The 8969-nt window shown below is 43.0% G+C and overlaps 1 long non-coding RNA gene across 1 annotated transcript; it reads left to right on the top strand.

Annotated features, from left to right (window-relative positions):
- Positions 1–2180: 2180 nt before the first annotated feature.
- On the top strand, positions 2181–8652 carry LOC128629153 (uncharacterized). The gene is made up of 3 exons (XR_008393454.1): positions 2181–2317; positions 8052–8154; positions 8515–8652. It is a non-coding gene; the product is annotated as an uncharacterized LOC128629153 (long non-coding RNA).
- Positions 8653–8969: the final 317 nt, after the last annotated feature.

Consider the following 8969-nt stretch of genomic DNA (forward strand, 5'->3'; position numbering starts at 1 on the left):
GTGAACTAATCATTTCTGTTTCCGGGGAACGGTCGTGACAAATGTGACGTGGCAAAAGATCAGGAGGTGAAGTGAACTAACAGACTGCATAGCCTCAAGACCCAGCTAAGCTATTAATGAATCATCTCTGTTTCTCATAATCCGGCCTTGGTTGCATTAGCCTATAGTTTATTTGATAATTTATTAAGTACTAGATGTGTTGGGAATTTAACATGTAACATTTTAATTATATTCTGCTGAAAGGAACGAAACGACTCGAAAATATCATTTTGCTGAACGAGACTCAAAGAACCGAGTCAGTAAAATGATCTGAACTTCCCATCACTTGCCTCCAATGAGGTGGAACTCAGAGGGGAGGTGGGACTTGGAGGGGAGGTGGGCTGGGAAATGATATATATATAAATATAAAATCACACAGTTTGAGGAACACAGCATTTCAGACAGCAGGTCAGTGTAACAGTGCAGGAGTTAAGGTAAGTGTACTGCAGTATTGTAATGAGAATGTAGCAGTTAAAGCGTTACAAGACGGCTGTTTGTCAGGACGATCGCACACGCAGTAGTTAGGAGGAAGCATCAGATGTTGGTTTTTAGTTCACAAAGTTTCTGCGAATGTTTAGAACTATTTCAGTTCACTTTCGAATGACGTTTTAATAGCTGATAAGAGCTTTGTCTTAGTCAGGCGCACGCCCTTGTCGCTGTTTTTTAATGGAGTAAATTTGGAGTAAAGTAGTATGGAGGTTATGTGACGGGGCGTGGTGCAGACAGCCCACTGTAAACTACTGGAGTCTGTCCCAGGCGCGGAAGAGAAAGGCGGACACCAGTCCTCATGCGGAACTGAGAAGAGGGACAGTGAGCAGGGACAACGGGGTTGGTTGTAAGAGCACTTGAGTATATTTGATACACCATGGGGTCCTGTTTAAAACGTTGATAATAAAATATTAAGTTATAATGGCTATATGTATGTATGTATGTATGTATGTGTGTGTGTGTGTGTGTGTGTGTGTGTGTGTGTGTGTGTGTGTGTGAGTGTGTATAATATGCATACAGTGTTGGGAAAGTTGTAATCTGATTACATTACTGAATGTAAAAAGTCCTCAGATTACTAATTACTTTACTTTCAAAACCTACAAAAATACACTACAAAGTGAGACTCATAGTTCTTTCAGTAATTTTACCGTTCGTCAATGTATGACATGATCAGAAAAAGTCGGATTTATCATAAAACTTGCCTCGGGTGTTGTTAGTGTTTGTAGGATTACCAGACCGATAAAATATTAAACTTTTCTAACTAGGCTAGTTTGGTGTCGCTAGCCACAGGGAGGCACAGCTAAGCTATCAGTGTATGGGTTTAGCTGCTATAGTGCCATGCAAAGTACATTATCTTTCCTTCTGCTCTGTTCATATCATGTTCACATAAACTGGAACTCATATTTACACACCCTTGTTTTCCTGCTCAGCATCAGAGGATGTTACTGTGTCAGTTTCAACACCTTTACTGGTTAAAAATAAAAGAAATCGGCGTATATCCATTTTTCTTCACAGTGACACTGTGAGTCAGTGTTTGGCAGCCAATAAGACACGAGTGTTTCCATGTATTTTCCTGTGAGCCCTGTCTGATTGGTCTCGCTTCCGTTCATTGAAGATATAAAATTACGACACCGCCGTCTTCTTTTCACCTTCAGTTATGTAGTAACAAACCACTCCAAGTGGATAATTATTTGGGACTGAAGGAAAAATCTTCAGGGCTACAGCCTGGGTCAAGTGCATCGAACATGAGTACAGCTAAAAAGGGCTAATTTACCAATAAACCTTACTGTGAAAGACAATTTCATGTCAATTCAAGTTTTTTTACCACACAAAAGTATTAAAAAAAACCTCTGAAAATTGCATCTGATAATAATAATAATAATAACAAAAAAGCCACAGCAAAATCAACATGGGAATATGTGGGGAGAAAAACGTGGGGAAAAAACTCCCCCACAGTTATCAAAAATGCAGTGTATTATGTTTTTAGTCTAATATTTTAACTGCTTTTTTTTTATTATTATTTATTGATTTTTATTTATTATTAATTTCTTTTTACATCCAGGGCTTTCTTTGCCAATTTGCTATTTCAAAAAAAATATATTTCTCCTTCAGATTTTGCAAAATGGAGTCTCTTTCAGTGGCAAACACCAATTTTGCACTTCACCTATTCACCAAGATCAAGGAAGGCAACAAAACCGGGAATGTCTTCTACTCTCCTCTCAGCATCTCTTCTGCGCTGGCCATGGTGTCTCTCGGAGCTGCAGGCAACACAGCAACTCAGATGTCTGAGGTCAGAACAAAAATAATAATCATGCAAAATCATAATAGTTATATTAATACACATAAGACAATAAATGTTAATAATCATGGAGTAAATAAAGGTCGAAACATGCTTGGTTAGAAAAATAGGTGAAGAACCAGTTCATCATTGGAGTGGAGAATGTAGAGTCCTGGTTTTTTCTATCACAGCTTAACTGTGGTGTCTTTCTTGCATGATGTTGTCTTTTGGCAGTATATCATGAATCAAACCTGTTAGTTTGCATACTTGGAGATTTGTGACTGTTCAAACAGGATCAATCCAATGAGTAGCCTGTGAATGTAAAATCCAATCCCAAAACCATTGTGCTGTTAGCCGAAGTGAGTGTTTTAACGTTGAGCATGCTGATACTGAATGGAACTAACTAGCATAGTTTAATTTCAGCATAGTCATCCATTACAAACCATCCACAGCATGTGAACTAGATCTAAATTAAAAAGCTTTGTTTGTTCAAAGATCTTTGTAGCCTCACGGATTTCCACATTGTTTTACTGCCAAGATACCTGTCTTTAGATACACCCAGTTGTGCAAGCTTAGATTGCCTAGACTACATCACATTGTATTTAGCCGAGAGTGGAATTGTTACAAAATCTCCCTGTCAGATCAAAGGATATGTGACCTTTTAAAATGAGAACATGCTACAGCTTGAAGCTTGGAGAAATGTGGACCATCTTAATTAAAGGAAAAAAAAAAAAACATTTAGCATTTTGTGAGGATTTTCTAAGATTTCAAGAAAAACTGTTTTCTACACTGCCACAACCAGTTCAGAAAAACTCGAGTATAAAACATTCCTCTGGGTTTGACTGAGTTTGCAGTTTCTGTTCACTAACATTGCAAAATGCTACAGACTCTTCAGTCAGTTCAGGTCACAAATGCCGAGTACAAGAAGCAAAACAGCAATCATCAAAGAGAAAGAAGATCTAACCAAAGATGATGAGTTTAAAATGAAATGAGGCCATACTGATGGCTGATGCACAGGAATCTTTGTGCTGTACTACAGCAGTAGGTCATTTACTTTATACATTTTGGCAATACATAAAGCACAGGTTCCCAATCCTGGTCCTGTTGTCCCTGCTGCCCTGCACATTTGAGTGTTTTCCCAGCTCCCAACACATCTGATTGAACTAGTCGGCTAACAGCTCTTAACACTAAAATGTGCTGGATAAGAGGTGTTCGGATCCTGTGCTCTGAAGACATGCACATAAATTCATCATTGTCATTTCTCTATAATTGAAGATCTGTTTAGTTGCTACCCCAACTCAGTTCCCTTCTTTTGATGGGGTAGGATTCAGTTTGTCTACTGTGATTATAAAGAAGGAACATCACAGGACGCATGGTGAATGTGGTGGAAATTCACCCAGATGGTACATTAATATAAGAAGATATGAAAATTTCTTCATTTTCTGTGGCGACTGTTAGAAATTCTGTGGAAAATTTCTCAACTAATGCAAATAAAAAGCAAGACTCATCATACAGCAGCCATTCAGACTGTTTATTGGGCCTTGGCAAAGGTTCTCACCACATGTCACATCCACTGCTTGTGTTTTAGCAACATGCCCCAACGCAGTTTGTTTAGGGAGTGTGATTCACTTCACTGGAATAGGAATTGCACAATAACAACATCAAGGGTTGTCGAGAGAAATGCAAATCTTGCTAATTACTCTGGGCCTGGTTTGTCACGAGGACAATATAGAGTACAGTGTAGTAGTTGATAAATTATGTTTTACCAGGCACTCCTTATTTGCAGTCCTTCTTAATATTAACTGTTGTTACCCAGATGAGGATGGGTTCCCTTCTGAGTCGGGTTCCTCTCAAGGTTTCTTCCTATTAAAACATCTTAGGGAGTTTTTCCTTGCCACCGTCGCCACTCAGTGGCTTGCTCAGTTGGGATAAATTCGCACCTTTAATATCTGTATACCATGTTGATATTTCTGTAAAGCTGCTTTGAGACAATGTCTATTGTAATAATCATGGAGTAAATAAAGGTCGGTAGACGAGAGGGTCACCTCCTTATGCCTACGGGTTGTGGGGGGGGGACTCTGACTGTTGTCTGTGCATATGCACCGAACACTAGTTCAGAGTACTCGGCCTTCTTGGAGACCCTGAATGGAGTCCTGTATGGGGCACCAGTAGGGACTCCATACTTCTGCTGGGAGACTTCAATGCACACGTGGGCAATGATGGAGATACCTGGAGAGTCGCGATTGGGAGGAACGGCCTCCCTAAGATCTAAACCTGAGTGGGCGTTTGCTGTTGGACTTCTGTGCTAATCATGGACTGTCTATAATGAATACCATGTTTGAACATAAGGAGGCTCATAAGTGTACGTGGTACCAGGGCACCCTAGGCCGAAGGTCGATGATCAATTTTGTAATCGTATCATCTGATCTGAGGCCGCATGTTCTGGACACTCGGGTGAAGAGAGGGGCAGAGCTGTCAGCTGATCACCATCTGGTGGTGAGTTGGGTCAAGGGGTGGGGGAGGACTCGGGACAGACCTTGGTCAGCCCAAAAGGGTAGTGCGGGTGAACTGGGAACGCCTGGAGGAGGTCTTCAACTCACGCCTCCAGCTGAGTTTTTCTGGCACCCCTGTGGAGGTTGGGGGCATTGAGCCTTAGTGGGCAATGTTCAAAGCCTCCATTGCTGAAGCTGCAGTGGAGAGCTGTGGTCTCAAGGTCTTAGGTGCCTCAAGGGGCGGTAACCCTTGAACATCATGGTGGACACTGGTTGGCAGGGACGCCGTCCAACTGATTGTTGCAAGGTACCGACAGGCCCGATGGGCTGCAGCCTCTGCCGGGAAAAAGGCAAAGCAGCGGGTGTGGGAGAAGTTCGGAGAGGACATTGAGAAGGACTTTCGGTCGGCACCAAGGTGTTTCTGGAAAACCATCCGCCACCTCAGAAAGGGGAAACGGGGAACCATCCAAGCTGTGTACAGTACAGATTGGACGCTGTTGACCTCAACTGAGGAGGTAATTGCATGGTGGAAAGAGCACTTTGAGGAACTCCTGAATCCGACTAACATGCCCTTTATGGTAGAGGCAGAGGTGGAGGCTGATCATCGTCAATTTCCCTGGTGGAGGTCACTGAGGTAGTCAAACGACTACACAGTGGCAAAGCCCCGGGGATTGATGAGATCCATCCAGAAATGCTGAAAGCTCTGGGTGTGGAGGGGATGTCTTGAATGACACGCCTCTTTAACATTGTGTGGAAGTCTGGGACAGTGCCCAAGGAGTGGCAGACCGGGGTGGTGGTTCCCCTGTTCAAAAAGGGGGACCAGAGAGCGTGTGCCAATTATAGAGGTATCACACTTCTTAGCCTCCCTGGTAAAGTCTACTCCAAGGTGCTGGAACGGAGGGTTTGGCCAATAGTCAAACCTCGGATTGAAGAGTAACAATGCGGATTCTGGCCTGGTCGTGGAAAAGTGGCCCAGCTCTTTACTCTCGCAAGGATTTTGGAGGGGGCCTGGGAGTATGCCCATCCGGTCTACATGTGTTTTGTGGATCTGGAGAAGGCGTATGACCGGGTCCTCAGGGGATTACTGTGGGAGGTGCTGAGGGAGTATAAGGTGAGGGGTTCCCTTCTTAGGGCTATTCAATCGCTGTACGCACAAAGTGAGAGCTGTGTCCGCATTCTTGGCAAAAAGTTGGACTCGTTCAAGGTGGGGGTTGGTCTCCGCCATGGCTGCACTTTGTCACCAATGCTGTTTGTGATGTTCATGGACAGGATATCGAGGCGTAGTCATGGTGGGGAGGGGTTGCGGTTTGGTGGCCTGATGATCTCATTGCTGCTTTTTGCAGATGATGTGGTCCTGATGGCATCAACGGTCCGTGACCTTCAGCACTCACTGGATCGGTTCGCAGCTGAATGTGAAGTGGCCGGGATGAGGATTAGCACCTCTAAATCTGAGGCCATGGTTCTCAGCAGGAAACCGATGGAGTACCTACTCCGGGTAGGGAATGAGTACTTAACCCAAGTGAAGGAGTTCAAGTACCTCAGGGGACATTGTAGCGGGAGATTGGCTGGAGAATCGGAGCAGTGGGAGTGGTATTGCAATTGCTTTACCACACCGTTATGACTAAAAGAGAGCTGAGCCAGAAGGCAAAGCTCTCGATCTACCGGACAATTTTCGGTCCTACCCTCACCTATGGTCATGAGGGCTGGGTAGTGACCAAAAGAACTAGATCGTGGATACAAACGGCCGAAATGGGTTTTCTCAGGAGGGTGGCTGGCTTCTCCCTTAAGAGATAGAGTGAGAAGCTCGGCTATCCAAGAGGAACTCAGAGTAGAGCCGTTGCTCCTTTGCATTGAAAGGAGCCAGTTGAGGTGGTTCGGACACCTGGTAAGGATGCCCCCGGGTGCCTCCCTAGGGAGGTGTTCCAGGTACGTCCAGCTGGGAGGAGACCTCGGGGAAGACCCAGGACTAGGTGGAGAGATTATATCTCCACACTGGTCTGGGAACACCTCAGGATCCCCCAGTCAGAGCTGGTTAATGTGGCTTGGGAAAGGGAAGTCTGGGGTCCCCTGCTGGAGCTGCTGCCCCCACGACCCGATAACGGATAAGCAGTTGAGGATGGATGGATGGATGGATGGATGATTGCTGATGCACAGGAATCTTTGTGCTGTACTATAGCAGTATGTCATTTACTTTATATATTTTGGCAATACATAAAGCACAGGTTCCCAATCCTGGTCCTGTAGTCCCTGCTGCCGTGCACATTTTAGTGTTTTCCCAATTCTCAACACATCTGATTGAACTAGTTGGCCAACAGCTCTTAACATTAAAATGTGCAGGATAAGAGGTACTCCAGACCAGTGTTCGGATCCTGTGCTCTGAAGACATGCACATAAATTCATCATTGTCATTTCTTTATAACTGAAGATCTGTTTAGTTGCTACCCCAACTCAGTTCCCTTCTTTTGATGGGGTAGGATTCAGTTTGTCTACTGTGATTATAAAGAAGGAACATCACAGGACGCATGGTGAATGTGGTGGAAATTCACCCAGATGGTACATTAACATAAGAAGATATGAAAATTTCTTCATGTTCTGTGGCGACTGGTAGAAATTCTGTGGAAAATTTCTCAACTAATGCAAATAAAAAGCAAGACTCATCATACAGCAGCAATTCAGACTGCTTTTTGGGCCTTGGCAAAGGTTCTTACCATGTGACACATCTACTGCTTGTGTTTTAGCAACATGCCCCTAAAGCAGCTTGTTTACTGAGTGTGATTCACTTCACTGGAATAGTAATTGCACTGAAATTGCAACATCAAGCGTTGTCGAGAGAAATGCAAATCTTGGTAATTACTCTGGGCCTGGTTTGTCACGAGGACAATATACAGTACAGTGTAATAGTTGTTAATTATGTTTTACCAGGCACTCCTTATTTGCAGTCCTTCTTAATATAAAGGCATTTTTGTGCTTGTTTAGGCAAGGCCACTTATGCAAAGCTTAGATCATCCTGAAACATGAGTAGGGTGTAGGGGAAAGTGTGTCCCTTTAATTCCTGTATGAACAGTTTGTTCTGTGCAATGGATCTGTATATTATAATAAACATGGTAAAATCCTGTTCATGATTTAAGTCCACATTTATATACTAAGTATATGACCATGCAGGCACGCACAAATTTTACTAATGTTCACGCAAACAACTTGTGTATGTACTTTAAAAAGGTTTTGCAATTCTGATGATTAATATCTTACTGTAGGTCTTGTGCTTCAACAAACCAGTGAAGCCCAAGTGTTCAACCAGTAGCAGTCCAACAGGCACAGCAATCTCAGAAGATCCAGTTACCATCGGCTTTACAAAAGGTTATTGGATGCAAATACTCCGTGGAGGGACTAACATCCATGGGGAAAAGGCATTATTTTGGCAATAACATTGGTGATGGTGGTTAATGGCATACATATAGGTGCTTCTCCTTGGTGGCGGATAACTGGGACCAGTGCTGCCCTTCTTTTTGTGCATTTGTACTACACAGCTTACATATTAAAAAGTGTGACATATGAACCACAATTTTCACTTGTGTCTACTCTTTTATTCATGATTTGTTACGTGAATCTAAAATTCTCTCAGGATGGAGGTAATCTTCATTTACCACAAAGATTTCCTGCTTTTTATTAAAAACAAATAAAAAAAACTTTGATTATATCTCCATCCATATTACCTAGGTTCTGCACCACAGCAAAGCCAAGGACGACGTCCACGTCAGCTTCAACAAGCTGATGGCTGAACTGAACAAAGCAGGAGCTCCGTATGCCCTCAGCATGGCCAATAGGCTTTATGGAGAGCAGACCTACAAATTTGTGGAGGTAAGATTTGTGGATACAAAGATGTGCAAAATAACCTTTCTACCATACACACTATGTATCATGATATAGAGCTGTGCTAATAACAACCCAACAAAACAGTAGTGTTACACACAGACACACACACACACACACACATATATACACGTGTATGTGTATGTGTGTGTGTGAACTAACATTTGTCATATAATGAGTCAATTTCTATACGATATATATTATTCTATATGGACATGGTAGTGGGTCCTGTGGGGTTTTGACTGGGTCCTGTGGAGTGAGAAATGCTCACTCCATTTTAATTGAAATCATTCTCGTATTCA

This window comes from Ictalurus punctatus, chromosome 25, assembly GCF_001660625.3.
Source record: "Ictalurus punctatus breed USDA103 chromosome 25, Coco_2.0, whole genome shotgun sequence".
In the NCBI taxonomy this organism is placed as follows: domain Eukaryota; kingdom Metazoa; phylum Chordata; class Actinopteri; order Siluriformes; family Ictaluridae; genus Ictalurus; species Ictalurus punctatus.